Here is a 20,457-nt window from a genome sequence, read left to right on the forward strand (position 1 = left end):
GAACATTCTGTCCTTCCGTGACCAGAGCAGTCACAAATTGCTTATGTTCCCCTGGTAGTTTATTAAAAAATGATAATGTCTTTGGGGAAAGATGGTACTGGTACCATAACTGCCTCATAGTTTGAAATATGCATGGCTAAAGGGGTGGGAAAATATTTTCCTCCCAATGTCACCCAGTCTCTTCCCTTCTTTGTCAGATGGAGTAGAGTGTAGTAGGGCACATTTTGATGTTTGTAAAATCACTTCTACCACTAAAGAATTTAGAGACAGAGGTGTGTGGAACATGGCCATATCCTCCTGGGGAAACGGATACAATTTATCATCCTTTTTTGATAAAGGTTGAGGAGATGAAGGATTATTCCAGATGGCTTTTGCTGGTTAGCTCAATACCTCCAATAATGGAATCATTTGTCTAGTTGCTGCTCCCAAAATATCAAACATTGGGTGAGATGACTCCTCAACTGAAACTGAAGGAATATCTAGAGTGCTCACTGTGCAGTTCAATAACTCATGAAAAGCTGCAGAGTCTGGAACTGACTTAATCCCATCAATTCTTTCTCTTCCAAAAAAAAAATGACTTCCATGCTATAGGAGACTTATCAGGGCTCACAGCTTCTATCAGATACGTGTCTGTCAGATCCAGAGGTTGAACTTCATCTACACACTTGCTTGGAGAAGCCCCATTCCCATACATCAGGAATTGTTGATAAGGAACCAGGGATGGCCAATGAGGCCAATGCATCCACAGAGGTATCTGCCAATCTGGCCAAAACCCCATATTCAGATCCAAATGCACATACCTTTGTTCATATGGATCCGCGTTATACAGGTGTCTTTGCTCATAATACTCCTTCTGCAGATCCAGACTCCAAATCAAATTCTTTCTCTGATCCGAAATCGCTCTCGGTTCCAATGGAACTGGAGACAAAAATACCCTTGGCTGAACAAGGGAAACTGGAAACTGGAGAAAAGTTCTTTTCTGAGAATCCAGAAGGCGTCTTTGGAGTTGGAGGAAGAGCAGAATTCCCCAATTACTCTACATGTCCTTTCCCTTCTGGAGACAGACATATTTGAAACAGTTGGAGTATGGTTTCTCCTTGCTCCAATAACGTAACTGACTCCACACCTGGTGGATCTGAGGTCAGATCTGATCTATGAACCTGTGTCTGAACAATTATGTCCTGAGGTGCTGTACTATCAGTCACTGGTGTCGCAGTATGCCCTTGCTTCACTGGCTCATTCGGATCCGATGGTAATGGATCCAAGGAAGATGGTTTTGTCACCTTTCCACAAAGCAGCATATCAATACTCAGTTCCTTACATTTAGTTTGTATAACAGAATCCTTCACTCACAGATTGGCTCTCTTAAGAGAGGCTCACACTGTTGAGAGCTGACTACTGACAGCTTCCTGGGTAGATAAATCATTATCTAGAGGATTGGCTAGACATAGAGGCTGATACCTCAGAGGTTTTACTCTGTTTCTGGGCCTGGTCACCAGACCTCTTACAGTCCAACAAAGATGGCTTCTCTTTTTTACCCACAGAACTGTTCTGGACCAATGATGGTCTATGGATCATCTTAGTAGCCTGTTCCCTGCCAGTTCCAGATAGCTTCTTTCTTTGTTCTTGAGGTAAACATAGAGAAAACTGAGCACTTGGAGGGTGAGTGCCCTTCCCCTAAACATGACAGGCACAGAAAATGTGTGTCAGACACTGGGAATAGTGCTGGACAAGATACACATCTTTTAAAACCAGGTTTCTTTTTTTGTTTCATTAAAACTAACTATACTATTACTAACTATAATACTAAACTATCTATAACTACAACTACTAAGAATTAAGATTTTAAACTATATAACTAATCACAGATCCGAGTTCCTCACAAAATGTTCAGCTGGTCGTGGTTAGAAGGAACTGAAGGGGGAGGAGCAGCAGGCCCCTTTTATACCCTTGGACTATTTAATGATCTCTGAGGAGAGGGGTGAGCATGATCACTCTTACAACTACTGCTATTTGAAGCTCTACTGTTCAGGCTGCACCGGTCTGGAGCATCCCATGAATGGAAAAATGCAAAGTCCATCTCGAAGAACTGGTCAGTTTGGTCTGTAGTTTATCACTTTTGGATTCTTCACACATTAAGTTTCACATAGCAGCATCCACAAGTAACGTTATCATCTCTGGCTGGGTAGGAAACTCCATACCATCCTGGCAGACAATGACCTGACGTCAGTTATTCACACTTTCATCACTTTTTGGCCAGACTACAGCACTGAAATATACTTGAGCATGAAGCCTTCAGCACTAAAGGATCTCCACCTGGTACAGTATGCTGCAGCATGTCTCCTCAGCAACACAGACTACAGCGAGATCATCATCATACCTGTCCTCTGCTCCCTACACTGGGCTTCCCATAGAATTTTGAATCAGGCATAAGGTCTTGGTCCTTTTCTTCAAGGCACTCAATGATCTGGGCTTAGGGTATCTAAAAGACCACCTAAAGGTCCAGGATGAAGACCATGGCCAACAACTTTGCTCCTCTGGCACAATGAAGCTCTGAACACAAGAGTAAAGCTCATCTGTGCAGGAGAGAGGACTTCTTGGAGACTGGTCCAAGACTGTGGAATGAACTCCCCCAGGAACTCAGGATCATCAAATCTCACCACCTTCTACTCTAAGTGCAGACTCATTTCTTTGATATTGCCTTTTTTAACATGAATACATAGCACTATATGTATAAAATCCCCCAAACCTAAAAGCCTACCAAAACACTCCACTGCACACGGTTCTCCCCCTGAGGATGAGAGAACAAAGAATAAGTGACAGATGTTAGTCACATTGCTTGCAGCACTGTAAGAAGGTGCTCAGATACTGTGTAATGAGTGTGGAATAAGAGCCTATATAAAACAGAACACATGAGGTAGCAGTGCAAGTTTCCCCATACTACAATGTGTCCCATCTCACTTTTGATTAATGAATCCAAATGCACTTTTTAAAAAAGTCTGCATTCCAGCTCTAGCTCAGGAAGGTCCCAGAGACATTTCCTAGAAGGGAAGCATTGTGTGTTTGTCAGGTGGGTTTGGATCTCATGACCTGCACACCTTTGAACTCTTACACTTATTCTGCACAATCTCTTGTAAACATCTATTTTTAGTTATTTACAACTACATCTGAATATCACCACCCAAAACCAAGAGTCAGATAGCACATTAGCTTGTTTTTGTTTACAAAAAAAAAAAAAGTAATGAGGGTGGCCCATACATAAATAAATATATGAGCTCCACAGTGTAAACTGCTAAATGATCAATTTGAAACATTTGTTGGCAAAGTCCAGAAAGCCTGGGATATCCTATATGGAATTTAAAGAGAGACAATGATACATGCAAAGCTTCATTTATGAATGTAAAAACTTTTTTAGTAGAGTGGAATCAAAAGAGACATCCTTTAAGATCTTACAGCAACATTACACTACCCAAACATTAAATGTATTCATGTTAATAGGGCTGATGCATTACATACAATAGACTAGGACAGAGTTGTAAGCTAACGTCATTTCTGGTGGACGTGTCCTTCTATCAGATCGTACTGGAAAGAGCTATCCACAAATCCCACCAGTACTATTAATATTAGGGGGGAGTTGGCAGGAGGGGTTTAAACACTCAATGTATGTGTCTGTTGGGAGATCTTACAACACTATGGAATGTTTCAGGTGAACTTCCCAAATGCTTAAACTTAGCCCTCTTCTGCAGTATGCAAATATATCCTGCTCTGCTGGGTTGGATAGATGCCCTTCTTTGCTCACACTGTGGAGCCTGTATCTAACTAAAACTCTGATAATGGAAAAGGTGACTGCTATGAATAAAGGCCACATATTGGATTTTTACAACATCTGGAGACCCCTCCTGAGAACAATACCTGACAGAGGAGGCTATAGTGCAGAGTCTGGGCTACATGAACTTGTGTGGGAATTTGTGAAATGCTGGATAATATATCTTACAGAAACAGATGTAAGGATACTGACTTACTTAATTGATCAGAGCTGTGCAAGTCCTTCAGGGGGTCTGGAAGCAGGTAAGGGATGGGTTTATGTGAGGTTTGTTTGCAGTTCTTTGCAAGGAATGAAATTATTTTAATTAGACACACTCTCTTGATCAACTACCATGCACCTCAGTTAGAGACAGAAATAGTAAATACTCAGGATATATGGTCTAAGAATACAGGGAGGTCAGACAGTACTTCAGTTGTTTTATCAGAAAGACTGAAATTCATGACCAATAAGAACATGTACAGCTATGTGTGCAGAGATTAGGGTAGTAAGAACTCATGCTTCACCCCATGCCTCCCAACAGAAGGCATTGCACAACCAGCACATATATACACACAGGCATTCTTTTGTGATGGAAAAGAAGGGTGACCAGGAGAAAAAAGGGGAGTAGAAAGGAAGCTTAAGCTGTCACTGACATTAGCTGAAGGGAGGGAGAGTGAATATGATTCGGGGAATACTTTACCTTGGATTAGGAACAATGCTTGCAATACTAGGCTAAATGTACAAGATGTGTTAGAGAGGTTGCCCATAGGACTGGACCATGCACCATAGCAATGTGCATGCACCTCAAAGATTTTATTTAGCACAGTGCAATAAGTGCCCAACCCGATACTCCACCAATGAAGAAGGCCAGTGAATACATGCACCTGTGGTGTGAGTACAGTAGGGCAGCAGAGCTCTGTATAGCTCAAAAGCTTGTCTCTTTCACCAACAGAAGTTGTTCCAATGAAAGATAATTCTTCACCCACCCCGTCTTGCTAATATCCTGGGACCAACACGGCTACAACACTGCAAATAGCAACAGTAAAGGCAGAGTTACACTGTCCTTCCACCTGAATGCTCAGCCAGGATCCTTTCCTAAAGCATTCCCAAATGTGACCTGTGCAGGTGTGAAGATAAGTACATAAAAGCTTAATAAAAAAAATACTGTGGGGAAGGAGCAACAGCTGCTTACCACAGATGCTTCAGATAATAAAGTGAGTTAGAGTGACAATATATCAAATTAAAGTGATGTGATGTGTAATATATAAAATTAAAGTGATGGGAACCAACTGGAAAATTAATCTCTCTCCCCCAGTTGGAAGTAAATGACTTTCCTGGCGCAGATGAATACAACTGTTGATCACTTATATAAGAGTTAGAGAGGGGACGTGACGTGACAAGGTGGTCACATCCCATAAAAAATACAATGTATTATACACCTTTCAATTTTTCACTTCTCAGTTGTGACTCTCAAACTACAATAATACCTTCCTTTTTCTTCTTTAAATAATTCTCACCCTGTTTTTAGGACTACACGACTGGTATTGTATAAAGATCTATATAAAACCTTTGCATTAACAGTAAAATTAAAAGATATATTAGAATCGGAAAAGGTTCAGAAAAGGGCAACAAAAATTATTAGGGGTATGGAACAGCTTCCATATGAGGAGAGATTAGTAAGACTGGTCTTTTCAGCTTGGAAAAGAGATGACTAAAGGGGGATATGATAGAGGTCTATAAAATGATGACTGGTGTGGAGAAAATAAATAAGGAAGTGTTATTTACTCCTCCTCATAACACAAGAACTAGGGGTCACCAAATGAAATTAATAGGCAGCAAGTTTAAAACAACCAAAAGGAAGTATTTCTTCACACAATGCACAGTCAACCTGTGGAACTCTTTGCCAGAGGATGTTGTGAAGGCCAAGACTGTAACAGGGTTCAAAAAAGAACTAGATAAGTTCATGGAGGATAGGTCCATCAGTGGTTATTAGCCAGGATGGGCAGGGATGGTGTCCTAGCTTCTGTTTACCAGAAGCTGAGAATGGGTGACAGGGGATGGATCACTTCATGATTACCTGTTCTGTTCATTCCCTCTAAACCACCTGGCATTGGCCACTGTACTTCTGTTAGTCTTAAAGGTGCACAGGACCCTCTGTTGCTTTTTACAGATTCAGACTAACACGGCTACCCCTCTGATACTTGTCAAAAGACAGGATACTGGGCTAGATGGACCTTTGGTCTGACCCAGTATGGCCATTCTTATGTTTAAATTACACATAAGAGCAGACAGCAAACCAACCTCTCCAGAGATATAAAAATGTCAACAGTGGAAAAACCTATACCAAATTAGGTTATTAGATTAGATTCAGTTCAGATAAGCACAGAAAAATTGGAATCCTCATCTGAGCTATCCAAACTTATGGAAGCCACAAGGCCCAGCCTCAGAAACTTCCTATTCACCCCTACATAGTACTGAGCCTTGGGGCCGACAAAGCATTTGTTTACTTTTGTATCTTGGTAACAAAGAACTCTACCCATCTTTGGCCCCCATCTATCCATATTGTCTCCAATCTCCACAATCTAAGTGGCTATAAAAAAAAATTTCCCATCCAAAACATTATTCTTTAGAACACCAAAATGATTAATAAGAGATGAATGGATGCAGCTCAGCACCTTGTCTGATCGAATGTTACCTTTTGTGGTGTTTGGCAGTTCTCTTTTCCTTAAGGACACAAGAGGCGACCGTCTTGATCAGACAAGAGGCATGTGTGCATGTTGGCACATAAACACAGACCCTCGCAATTTTCAGTTATATAAGTTAGCCAAAACTGGTTTATTTCCTTCTGGGAGAATGTGTAACTCAAGCCTTTCTGTGTTTGTGATGTTACATTTGGCTGAACACCATTAATTTGAATGATTGTACATGTTACATATTGGGTGATTAAACATTTTTATGTCAAAGAGGGTGTCTCGTTAATGCTGTGTGGAGGGCTTCTTTCTTCCTGCTGAAACTTGATCTTGACTAACCCTTCACATGAGTAAGAAGCACTTTGAATACGAATGTCTGGGCAAAGTGAGGATGTCTTATGTCTCACAGACTGCATCCAGTGAATTATTAGTCTATTTATGGCTCAAGTGTGATTTCCCATCTGGTATTTATGGGAAAACGTGTTTTTGAAGGACTAACAGCATTCTCGGGTCAGAACTGTAACTGCACAAGATTACCATTGCCCATATACTTGAGGAACTTTAAAAGGTGTGACTTAACTAAAAATGGGAGGTTTTAATGCAATACTCCAGATATTCACATAGGGCCTGATACGAAGCCCATGGTATTCTACAGCACTATTGTTTTCATATCACTAAGTGATAAGGGGGAGCAAGCCTGCCACACACCAAAGACAATGGTCAGGGGTAGCCGACCACTGTGCTTCATGTCACAGTTGAATATATAAGTCAAGAAGACGAAATGGAGCCAATGGTTTATGGGTCTGATCCAAAGCCCATTGAAATCAATGAAAAGAGAACTAGAAGGGGATCATTAGAGCTGACCACATCATAACAATTCCATTTCAGAATTTGTGGTTGTTATGCATATGAACAAAACCAAAACTTTTTGAATGCTTTTGTGAAAATGAAATGGTGTTGAAATGTCCATTTTTGGATCAAAACCTGAGTTTTTTCATTCAGTTTGGTGTTTGCCTGTATGTCTCTGTTGCCTGGTGGTTAGGCCACTGGCTGGGGCAGACACAGGTTCAAGTCCCTGCTTTGCCTGAGTAAGAGCAATGTTTTTCATCCCAGATCACTATGAACTTGGCAGAGTAGACACTAGAACCTGGGTCACCCATATCCCTAGCTACCAGGCTATACAGTATGAGAGACATTCCTCCCCCTCCCCCCGCCCCCAAATGAAAACTTACTCAAAAGCAGTACATTTTGATAAGACAATAAAAATATTCCAACACACTATTATTTCCAACAGAAATAATTCTGCATTCTAAATATGAAAGGATGCTCAGAAATTATGTGTTGCGGACAGCGAGTTATGCTATAACTGGAATTTACTCTAGCATTTTCTGCAGTGGTAAAATCAGAACAGGGAGCAGAATTTTTCAAAACTGTGTGCCAAATTGTTACTAAACCCAAAACAAGTATTGGAGGCCTCAGTGCTAAATGGAATGCTACAATGCAAAATAGGGTATCCTAACTTTGGTGCCCCAATTTGAAATTGGTTGTATAATGTGGACTAGATAAGAAGAATGGTATGATATTTGGTTGAAACTTCTCTAAAGAAGATTCTAAACATGTTCTACATGTGCTAAGAACTAACTAGTCTACACCCGCAAGAGGATTCTTGCATGAACCGTATTACACAGAAAAAAATGATCACTGGTTTGCGATTCACTAAGCCACCCTGTTGATTCCCCCGAACCATTCTAAGTATCTTGAACAAAATTTACTGGCTGGCACAGTCCCTTGCATCAAGACTGGCAGTGTTGATTTTGTATATGCCACACCACTGATGCCGTAATTGTCTGAACTATTGAATGAATTAAAAAATAAAAGTTTGAAAATAAAAATCCTATATGCAAGAGATACCCTTGGCAAAACAATGAGGGCCTCACATGAACAGCAGGGGTGAATGCTGATAGTCTGTTCTATTAAAATGATTTATAATACATATAAAAAGAGCACTGCATCAATAAAAATAAGTTAGTTAAATAAGCAAAAGTCCAATGAAAATTGTGATGTGCACAGACAGACAATTTTACAATTCTGTGTAGAACTAACTATGGTGAAGTCTACTTTGGCATGTTCTGAAAATCTTTACTTAGCTCTATGCTCAACTGTACCACAGGCAAATGTCTCAAACGTTTTCCTGAATGGAATCTTTAATTTTTTAGTTTTACCTATACATATATATGTGTGTGTGTGTGTGCAAGAAACCAGAATGGAAAAAAGAGAGACAGTGTTATAAAACAACAATCATAAAGACAGCCAAAGGGGAGTCATTCCACTGAGTTAATCAGCCAGGCTTTCATGCCAAGCTACACATGTTTCTAGTCTCTCCCATTCACTCAACAGCAAGAGATCAAATATTATGGTTCCTTTTCCATAGCTATCCCAAACAAGCAAAAGCATAAATCCAAACAAAAAAGGTAAAATAAAATTAAAAAATTGGAACTCTCGGGTTGTATGGTGACCATATGCATCAATTCTCAAAAACACAAAGCAAAATATTCATTTCCTTTTTCTGTTGGAATACTTTCGATTTCTGACATGAGGAACTGTTCCCAGTAAGTGGTAATTTACAGTGGCTTTTTATTGCTTAATGTGGAAAATCCAGAGGGGTAAAATATGGGAGTTTAAAGATATTATTCCCAATAATTTTCAGAGTTAATCCTAAAAATTTGAAAGGTCTGTTTTTTCACAACTAAACAAAGAATGCCATATGGAATCTTGGTGTTGGGTGCGACATCACCACCACAGCTAATATATGAGAAAAAATAACCTCCTGCCTCATGAATGAGCCTTAGTAATTACGGCTTTCAGATAACAGAAACAGAGTCTTTGTTATGGCACAAGGGAATGGGATGTTTTGTCACAGAAGGATTTAATCTTTATTAAAAACCAAAAGGCTGTGCCAATACGATTTTTTAAGCTAGCTTTTCCACTGAGATTCCCAAGCAACATCTTTTTCTTTCTTTCTTTCCTACTTTTCTTTTCTTTGCTCAGACTTTGCGTAGAAGCTAAGCTTTTCTTCTGCATGACAGCAGAGTTCTTGGAAAAAACATATAATTCTTTTTTCACTGGGAAATCTGTGTTTCCATCTGACTAGAGACATAAAGCAGATATAAGGAATTAAGTATTCATCCAACTACCCCAACCTCCCCCTCCCCTCAGACCGACCTAAGTTTTTTGGGTATGCCATTTGCCATTCAGTGCACATCTGAGGCTTCAGCTCCAACAATGAAGCCTATGCTAGATATAGCTGGATTTTCAATCATTCGGTATGCTGAAAATGAATAAAAACAAGAAAAAAATGCAGTATGGAATGATGGAATATGTATTAAGGTAGTTCATGGCCTTCACCAAATGTCCCACTTACAATGAGTTTTAAAGAAAACTTGAATTTGGGTCTCAGCACCGTGGAATAAAAACAGCTTATTTTTTCCCCTCCTGGTTGCCAAATGTGAATAAAGCAGATACTATGTAAAAATCATATTTCAGCTCTACTGCTCTTCATGCTGACCCTTTAATGAATCCCTTCTTCAAAGAATATTTGTCACAAATACCACATCACATATATCTGGTTTGTTTAGTAATTTTGTTCTAAAACACTAGCCTCGGGTTTGTTTGGTTTTCTTCTTCACATAATTATAACACTGATTTCTCCCCAAATCATCCAATTTAGGTTTAAACTTAATTAAATCAGACAATTTATCTATCACATGTAAAAGACTGATCATGTTTCATTTGGTGAAACGATCCATTTCATCTGGATCAGAAATCCCAGCAGAGGAGTGAGTGCATCTGTTGGAAAGAAATCATCTTCCTTCTATACTAGAAATCATTTATATTATCTGTCTGCACTGCCAACCTAAAGGTCTAAAATGATCACACGCTGCTTGCACCAGGTCTGCATAATGAGGACATTTTTTCATAATTAGGAAAGTTATCGTTTAAGGTCAGCAAGCAGCTAATGAAAGGGGAGCTTTCTATTCCCCTTTGCAAACTGTATGCCAGCACTGTGAACAAAAATAGATTACTTTTGTTACTTGATTTATTTCTCAAAAGGAGAGGACAGATGTCAAATATGCAAAGCATGTCGGTAAAGGGCTAGTTTCAGGCCCCATCAATTTTTCAAGGAAAAAAGCAAAGAATTTTGGGGAGGTTCCTTCCCTCACCCCCTTTTTTCCTATTTCTGAGCAGGCAAATGGGGTATTCCTCTGAGTAAGGGCCCCAACCCCAGTTGTCACATTGTCTACTTAACCCTGTAGCCCTATTTCTTTTTAAAGAACTGATTCAAAGAAAACTTTTTGTAGGTTTTGCTATGTTCTGATGTCATTTTACAGCTTTGTTTTTTTGTTGTACTGCATTGGCTGACATCTTGTGCATGGTGCCAGCAGTCTAATTAAGAAGCAATCTTTTTTCACTTTCTTCTTTATAAAGAAAGAGCATTCAGAGCTTTTGGCCTCTTCCAGAAACCCACTACACTCCAACAGTCCGCATTTTATACCTCTGATACATGAGAAAATACTTGCAACTGTATTGACCCTTCCAAAAAAAAAAAAAAAAAAGCGTGCAAAAGGACTTATGTAACATTAGCAGCAATAGGAAGAGTAGTACTTTTTATTGGGCCAAAAATTTATAATACACAATTCTTTCAGACAGATCATGTCCTTTTCTCACATGATGACAAGCTTGTTCAGAATTAGATACCATTTGACACTGTAAATCAGTATTTTTTAGTACAAGTCAATAGACTAGATCCACTCACACTGCCCACTAAATACCTGTGTGGAGGAATAACTTTGTATTTCTTTTACTTCTGCTTTATTGAAGTTGAAAGGTAGACTACAGTCTCGTGCATGAAAGACCTTTACAATTATTGCAAATGAGACACACTTAGGTAACATAAGAACATAAGAACATAAGAAAGGCCGTACTGGGTCAGACCAAATGTCCATCTAGCCCAGTATCTGTCTACCGACAGTGGCCAATGCCAGGTGCCCCAGAGGGAGTGAACCTAACAGGCAATGATCAAGTGATCTCTCTCCTGCCATCCATCTCCATCCTCTGACGAACAGAGGCTAGGGACACCATTCTTACCCATCCTGGCTAATAGCCATTTATGGACTTAGCCACCATGAATTTATCCAGTCCCCTTTTAAACATTGTTATAGTCCTAGCCTTCACAACCTCCTCAGGTAAGGAGTTCCACAAGTTGACTGTGCGCTGTGTGAAGAAGAACTTCCTTTTATTTGTTTTAAACCTGCTGCCTATTAATTTCTTTTGGTGACCCCTAGTTCTTGTATTATGGGAATAAGTAAATAACTTTTCCTTATCCACTTTCTCAACATCACTCATGATTTTATATACCTCTATCATGTCCCCCCTTAGTCTTCTCTTTTCCAAACTGAAGAGTCCTAGCCTCTTTAATCTTTCCTCATATGGGACCCTCTCTAAACCCTTAATCATTTTAGTTGCTCTTTTCTGAACCTTTTCTAGTGCTAGAATATCTTTTTTGAGGTGAGGAGACCACATCTGTACACAGTATTCGAGATGTGGGCGAACCATGGATTTATATAAGGGCAATAATATATTCTCAGTCTTATTCTCTATCCCCTTTTTAATGATTCCTAACATCCTGTTTGCTTTTTTGACCGCCTCTGCACACTGCGTGGACATCTTTAGAGAACTATCCACGATGACGCCAAGATCTTTTTCCTGACTCGTTGTAGCTAAATTAGCCCCCATCATGTTGTATGTATAGTTGGGGTTATTTTTTCCAATGTGCATTACTTTACATTTATCCACATTAAATTTCATTTGCCATTTTGTTGCCCAATCACTTAGTTTTGTGAGATCTTTTTGAAGTTCTTCACAATCTGCTTTGGTCTTAACTATCTTGAGTAGTTTAGTATCATCTGCAAACTTTGCCACCTCACTGTTTACCCCTTTCTCCAGATCATTTATGAATAAATTGAATAGGATAGGTCCTAGGACTGACCCTTGGGGAACACCACTAGTTACCCCTCTCCATTCTGAGAATTTACCATTAATTCCTACCCTTTGTTCCCTGTCCTTTAACCAGTTCTCAATCCATGAAAGGACCTTCCCTTTTATCCCATGACAGCTTAATTTACGTAAGAGCCTTTGGTGAGGGACCTTGTCAAAGGCTTTCTGGAAATCTAAGTACACTATGTCCACCGGATCCCCCTTGTCCACATGTTTGTTGACCCCTTCAAAGAACTCTAATAGATTAGTAAGACACGATTTCCCTTTACAGAAACCATGTTGACTATTGCTCAAGAGTTTATGTTTTTCTATGTGTCTATGTACTAAAAAGACACTGGCTGATTGCCAAAATCTTGCTACTTGCCAATAACAGACATGGGACTCTAGTACTGTCACCACACCATATGATAATCCAGTTTAATGCCTGTGCTTAGCCCCACTCTAGGTGTGCGCCACTCCAGGAAGTATGAACTTCCCAGGCAAGGTCAGAAAGTGACCTGAGTTTGTCATTACTCTCACTGGTAACTATAATGTTTTACTTATCCAGGATTATTTGCACTAAGCATGCTATATTTTATGTATTCCATGAAAGATCAACATGTCATGACCATTAATGATTAAGTACATTACTTAAAAAATCTCATAAAAAACCAAAAAGCTTCCACCATCTTTGAAAGCCTCTTAGAAGGACACGTTTGGGATTCAAGTGTATAAGAATCTCTTCCTGTGTACCATGGTGAACAGTTTGAAGATGAAAAAATTGAGGAACTGCACTCTCTTTTGGGGGTGAAGAAAATGCTACGCTCACCTTATCAACTGTTTCCAAGAAAGTAGGATAGCATGCTTTAATGGTTCTCTGAAAATCAACAAGGAACATGTTTCTTAAGATAATCATCTCAGCCAGTTTTAATTTGAAGACAATACTAACAACATACAGTGGAAAGTCCCAAAGACCATTTGCCTCCTATTGTCCTGCATCAACTACAGTTTCATTCATTTAAATTTTTTTTTAATAATAGGAAGAACTGAAATCTCAAATCCAAACACCTCCAAAACTCTGGAGTGTCTGAAACCAGGATCCAGGTATAAATTGTGCAGCTTAAAGCCATTTCCAATTAACAAATTTTATGAACCGCTGACAGTTTCTGCTCTGAAAAAACAGCCTATTACCTTTTGATGCTAGCACATGCCCTCAATATTTCAAGGTAAAGGTATTGGACAATATTTTAAACCTTTTTTCTATCTATGTTTTGTGAGTTCAATATCTTCTCTAAACATTTGGTCTGCATATGGAGAGACCTGTGAGTTAAAACTGGCTAAAGTGCATCAGACAGGCCTCCAAGTAACACACACAGATGAAGGAGCCAAGGCAAGGACATAAGAAAACTTAAAAATCCTCCTTTTCTTTCTCCATATTCCTCTGGACTATCTGCAATTTCTACCAACATTAAGTTAATATTTCTTTAATTTAATGTAAACAGAATATTTTGCAGTTACTACGTAAATAGAACTACTCCTGAACATACACTAAAAACTTTCATACCTCCACAATCTAATCAGGTAAATGCAACTAATTAATGCCAAGCGTTTCAAAAGTAACTAGTGTTTCAGGGTTCCTCCATTTTAAAAAGACCTTATTTTCAGAAAATAGGTGCTCGGCATTCATAGCAGTCAAGTGAGAGCTCAGGTACCAAGTGCTTACTATTAGTTCATTATCATTCATCATGCTTTATATTACATCATACTCTCCTCATACATACTGCAATTTCCTACCCTTTTCTTGCATGTGGACTGTGATTTTTTTAAAACTTGGTAATTCCCAAGAGTTGTGTATGTATTCTGCATGAAGTAGCTAAAATTCAGAACTGAAGGGCTTAGGAATGGAGCTAAGGTTGTTAGGGCTAGATTTTATCTATGGTATATGTGAAAAGGGGGCATTTATTAGTTGCACACATATCTCCAGGAGCGCCTCCACCTTTTCTGCTGCCCTAGGCGGCAGAAGGTCCCGCCCCGAAATGCCACCCCCCACAGAGGCGGCGGAAGGTCCCACCGCCGAAATACCGCCATAGTCACTGCCCCCCAAATTGTAGTGCCCTAGGCAACTGCCTAGGTCGCCTAATGGGTTGCGCCGGCCCTGCATATCTCCCCCTGAAAAAAGCACCCAAAACACCTGAGAACCAGCTAATAACAATGCACAAAGCTTCTGTAAGTGGCCTAAATTTTTAATGAATAATTTTTTAGAGACTGCAGTGGCCAGATGATTGTCTTGCTCTGGGGAACAAGGCTGGATTACCCCCATCTTTGCTAACTTCCTAGCCATCTCTGAATCCAATTCACAACTGCCTTCCTTGTTTTTCAAAACTCTCCAAGAACTCACTCCACCCTATCTCCCTGACCTCATATTCACCTACTTCCCCACTCACTCACTCAGCTTCTCCAGTCTTGGCCTCCTCTCTATCTTCTCCCTCTGGCCTTTCACAGTTGGGTGTCTCTCTTTTGCTCGTGCTGCTCCGTCCATCTGGAACGCTCCCCTGAACCACTGAGTCACTTCCTCTTTAAATCTCACCTTAAAGCCTTCCTTTTCTCTTTAACTCATGACTGAAGCATTTTTGTGATTCTGTGCATTTAGGACACAATATAAATAACATTAATTGTATAACTGTCCATCAAGATTTGTAGTAAAGTACAACATACAAATACGGGATGTAAAAAGTCACAGGCAACTTTTGCAGTCATATATCACATGATAAATGTGAGACAAACTTAAATATTATCATAAATGCATATAGAGCATAGAAACTCACTGTCAAAGCTAAGAAGTTATCTCTACCTTAGAAGATATTATGAAGACCACAAAAATTGGTTGTTTTTGTGTGGGGGTGGAGGGCAAAAACAGAAAGATGCTTTTAAATTCAAAAAGGAGCTCTCAACACACACACACACGTACATAAAGACAAAATTAGATTCAGTGGAATCTACATTTAAAAACATTATTGTATGTTTTGGTGTGTGGGGGGGTTAATTTGTAGTTAGCTGTCAAAGAACAAAATGCCATTTGTGTTTGGAAAGAATGTGTTACTTACAGAGAGTGACTCCTTAAGAAAGAAGCTTTCATCACAGGATATATTCTGTGGAAACATACATCTTACCTTGTAGCCTGAGCTGTTTTACTGCAACTTGATTCCTGTCTTGACACTCAGCTTTCAGCAAAAATTGCCCATTACTACCCACCAAGCAAAAAAAAAAAAAAAAACCACCCAAGCCCTTCAAAAGAAATTTGCAACTATTTTTAATTCATGTTGAATTAAAGAACTATAGGGCAAAGGCAACAAGTATTATTTTCCAGTCATACCACATCATGCAAATGCTTACTTTAAATGATGGATTGATGTTAACATGTATTTGGGGACTTTTTACAGATCACACATAACAATATCTAAGCATTTAAAAAGCAACAATCAGCATGATATCAAGGTGTGAAGTGTCAGTTTCTAATAATTGTCCCTTGAATACAGAAGATCAACTGGAGAAAATTCCCATCAGTATAAATATCAGCATTTTCTATTGGGGGGCATTGTTGACATAAATTATCTGAATTTCCATTTAACCTGGATACATGGGATTGTACTGAGTGCAGTTGCTGGAGTGTATTATGTAATTCTCATTTTAAGCACTTGGTTTCCTGAATCTGAGAGCAATGAGCAGTGAGCAAAGTTTATGGGTCAAACCTTGGTCTCTCTTGTACTCTCACAAAAGTTATTGAGCCAAATTCGCTCGTGCCAAGATCTGGTTGGAGCTGGAGAGATGGGGCCAGAATCTGGAAGCCAGATTCTGCGAGCTCACCTGCACCAGGTTGAGAAATGGTGGAGCACAGCTGCATTCCACCCTGACACCCCCCCTTCCTGCCTCCAAAATGGGGCTGGGGATTGGCAGGTACTGGCAGATTCTGGCTGCTTTGAATTGCATGAGCACTGCAAAGGAGCCAGTTTTGGGGGAGAGAATCTGGTCATACTGGATTCAGTTGTGCCTGCATGGTGGGTGTACTTGAGGTCATCGGGTGGCCCTCAACATATAGCGAGAACAGACACAAAAATTGATTTTTTTTGTAGTTTGTCCTGAGTAACTGTAAAAACCACACACAATGTAGTTAATATTTGTACAATATCATTGCACTATCATGAACCTATAGCTTCCGTACTGAGAACTATATGAAGCACCCTTTCTTCCCTTGCCTTTAAAAACAAGGTATTTATACCCTGTTAATAGACATCTGACATAGCCACTCTCCCTTTTTCTGTTCTTAAAACATTGCAACCCCAATCTATCTTTTCCCTAAAGCCATAAACACACCTCCAGGTTGTTGTTTAACAAAACAAAACAACTGATGGAATCACAAAAAAAGTAAATGATTTCAACCTTTTTATTCACTTTACAAAATTTCCCCAACACAAACCTGAGACTGTGCAGGTGTATACAAAATACTTCTGTTCCAACAAGAGCAGAGTATCTTCATAACCAGCGCTTCACATAATGATGTGTGAACTAAATGCTAACTGGAATAAAATGAACAAGATATAACAAAGTCCCAGATGAGCGGCATATGTAGAAGAGGGAGTAAGCCATGCGGGAATAAAGAAGTCACAAGTCTGGCGGTCCATGGGGAATCACCATTCCCCTTCTTCCTTAAACTTCTAGTGTTACAGGAGCAGGGTTTGTGCATAAGCTGGATTTCCAGTTCACAAAGCTGCATTAGGGGGTCTGCATCTTAGGAAGGGCAATGGGCGGTCACCACACCAACTGTTGTGACTACATGCATTCTGCCTACAGAGAACACATGTTGGCAGAATGCCTCCAGGGGCATTGGGATGTACATGCAAGAGCAGCAATTCTCAGACCCTTTTACAGGGTACAGCTTGCCCATCCCACAGAACCAGGCCACCAGCCTTTTGGGGTATCTAGTGACACTGAAGTCCCTCCCACTCTCCAGCCCATTCCTTCTGGAGGAACAAACCCTTGTGTACCTCCTCCAGCTTCAAAAACGGGGCAGAATTTGGCCCAGGAAGTAAAAAGTGCAGGATTCACAAGGGGCTGGGCCCTGTACCTTCTCTTTCCCCTTGGACACCAGAATACGATCCTTAGCACTTATACAGCATGGCTTGATTAGCTAACTAGCCCACACAACACCCTTTGGGATAGCTACAATAGTTATTATTATTATCCCCATTTTACAGACAAGGAACTGATACAGAGAAGCAAGTGACTTGGACAAAACTACACCATAACAACGGCAGAGCTGGGACTAGAATTTAGGAGGTCCTGGTTCCCAGACTTGTTTACACAGAGTACAGTAGCTGCTGGGAAAAGTTGAATTATCCAGTGCACTGTATCTAAAATTATGCAGATAGGGCCAGAACAAGCCTTTCATTTGTAACTTCATGAAATCTTAATGCAACGAAACCTGATTGTGTTGATTTTCTTTTAAAAAATATTTTTTAAAAGGCACTTTATATAATAGAGTAGAATTGCCTGTTTCTGCCAATTATGTTTTTTAAAAAAGAGGCTAATCCAAATCCTTTTATGTAACTGTCACTTTGCGGATAAATCTAGTCTATCTTAGAATATGCCATGCATTTACAGGGCATAGAAACTACAAGCATAAGAATGCCCATACTACGTCAGACTAAAGGTCTATCTAGCCCAGTATTCTGTCTTCCAACACTGGCCAATGCCAGGTGCTTCAGAGGGAATGAACAGAACAGGTAATCATGAAGTGATCTATCCCTTGTCACCCGTTCCCAGCTTCTGGCAAACAGAGGTCAGGGACACCATCCTGGTTCATAGCCATTGATGGACCTATCCTCCATGAATTCATCTAGTTCTTTTTTGAACCCTGTTATATTTTTGGCCTTCACAACATTCTCCAGCAAAGAGTTCCACAGGTTGACTGTATGTTGTGTGAAGAAATACTTCTGAGATTTAAAGTTCCCAGGTATCTTTTTTCAGTTGATACAACCTATCTCAGGACCAGATCCAGCATCTTGTTTACTACAAAGCTTATCACTCAGATTAGTAAAACTTCCATTGACTTTAGTGGGCTTTGGATCATTCTCCTGCATGCTTAGCAGTAAGTGATTGCAGGATCTGGCCCTAAGTCCCCATGGCTTCAAGCTCCCTGTATGAAGCTTTTGTAGCTACCTCTAGGTATTCAGTCTGTATCTTTACCTACTTCATGCTTCACCCAGCAAAGTAAAATATCCCATTTACGGCATTCTGTTTGAGTGACATCTGATGGTGCCAAGAATACATGCAAGAAACACGAAGCAGTGGACCACAGCCTATTATAGGCCATATAAGTAGTGGTACATTTTAATTTATATGCCCTTTCCTCTTACACAACTTGATGCTGACTCTCTAACCTGCTGGTTCATTTTCAGACAAAAACTGTTTGTGAAGTTCATTATTTTGCTTATTGTGCAGGAAATAATTTAGATTTGCAATTAAAATGTTGAATGCATCCCAGGGCTTGTGAAGTTGGTAACAACATTTCACTCCTGAGAAGCTGGGCTGTGACCTTTCAAGGGAACTTCAGCCAGAACTTTTACTTCAAGTTAACACCACTGGGCAAAAAAAACGAAGTAATTATTTCTGCAATAGCCATACAGTAATGTTTTCTCACTGAGTCACCCTAGAAACATAAATTAATTTTCTGCATACAAGTTACTCTATGCCTTTGACTCTTAATTTTTTTAATCCATCTAAAAAATAACCAAAACCTGGGCAGACATGATCCATTAACTCTCTGTTTTGCAAGATCCTCCACAACTTGCTTCAGAAATAAAAGTTTCTTGTTAAAGCTGAGATAAGGTGCAGTGGAAAGGGTGTGGGGAAGGGGGGAAGGGAGATGACATTTAAAAATGCTTTTTAAAACACCAGATGTTGCAGAACCAACAGAGTGGAACAATGTATTTGATTTATCAAAAGAAAAGGGTTGTTTGTCTACATTTTTAAAAACTCATGGGATACTTTTAAGGCACTTAGTTGTGGTCTTTCTGTGTGTGAAGAACATAGCAAACGCCCTTATAGATTTGATATTTAAATGACATGCACGACAAGGGAATCGCTTGATGTGGTTCAGCATTTGCTCTTATTACACTCTGTTCTGTCTATAAACATTCCAGCTGTGTGAATAATATAAAAACTATGTACAAGCCTTTTGCCATTCTTAGTGCATCTCTCTGATGCATTTTTGAGTTCTATAAACTTGCCATGGGCATGTCACAAAGCAACAGTGAAAATGTACTACTGTATAGTTCCAATGGCAGATGTGGGCAGCTGATGAGAAGATTCTGCTTTCTAACGATACTAGCTTGTGCCTAGAACTTCAGCTTAAGAGAATTTTAGCTGGATGCCTGACAGTTATTTAAACTTTACCTCTCAGAGGTCTGAGGAGAATCATTTCTCATATTTTTGTAAATGGGAGAAAACCTCTTTCTCCACATATGCACGTGCATACACAGCCATTCCCTCATATCAGTAAAGAAAATAACATATCCATTTAAAACCAATCCATTCTTGCAGGTTTTCAGAGCTGCGGCTGACATTTCATGGAAAACTGACAGATGTTTTGTTTGGAAACAATTCTGCTTACATATTGTATCATTTCTATATTTCTGTAGGAGCGTTCTGGAGTGGTTAGGAGACAAGAGTCAGGAATTCAGAGTTCTATGCTTGCTCTGCCATTAACTCGCTATGCACCCTTAGACATGTATTTAATCTCTCTGTGCCTCAGTTTCTTCATCTGTAACACATGGATAATAATAAATACTTAGCTATCCCATGGGCATGTTGTGAATTTCAACTGTGAAATGTGACTATGCAAAAACTGCACCTTCTTACTCAACACAGCTA

The 20,457-nt window shown here is 39.7% G+C and overlaps 1 protein-coding gene across 1 annotated transcript in view; it reads right to left on the reverse strand.

Annotated features, from left to right (window-relative positions):
- The window catches only part of SUGCT (succinyl-CoA:glutarate-CoA transferase), a 503,164-nt gene that overhangs the window by 127,065 nt on the left and 355,642 nt on the right, over positions 1 to 20,457 (reverse strand). The gene's annotated exons all lie outside the window — the stretch shown is intronic.

The sequence above is a fragment of the Emys orbicularis genome, chromosome 2, assembly GCF_028017835.1.
Source record: "Emys orbicularis isolate rEmyOrb1 chromosome 2, rEmyOrb1.hap1, whole genome shotgun sequence".
In the NCBI taxonomy this organism is placed as follows: domain Eukaryota; kingdom Metazoa; phylum Chordata; order Testudines; family Emydidae; genus Emys; species Emys orbicularis.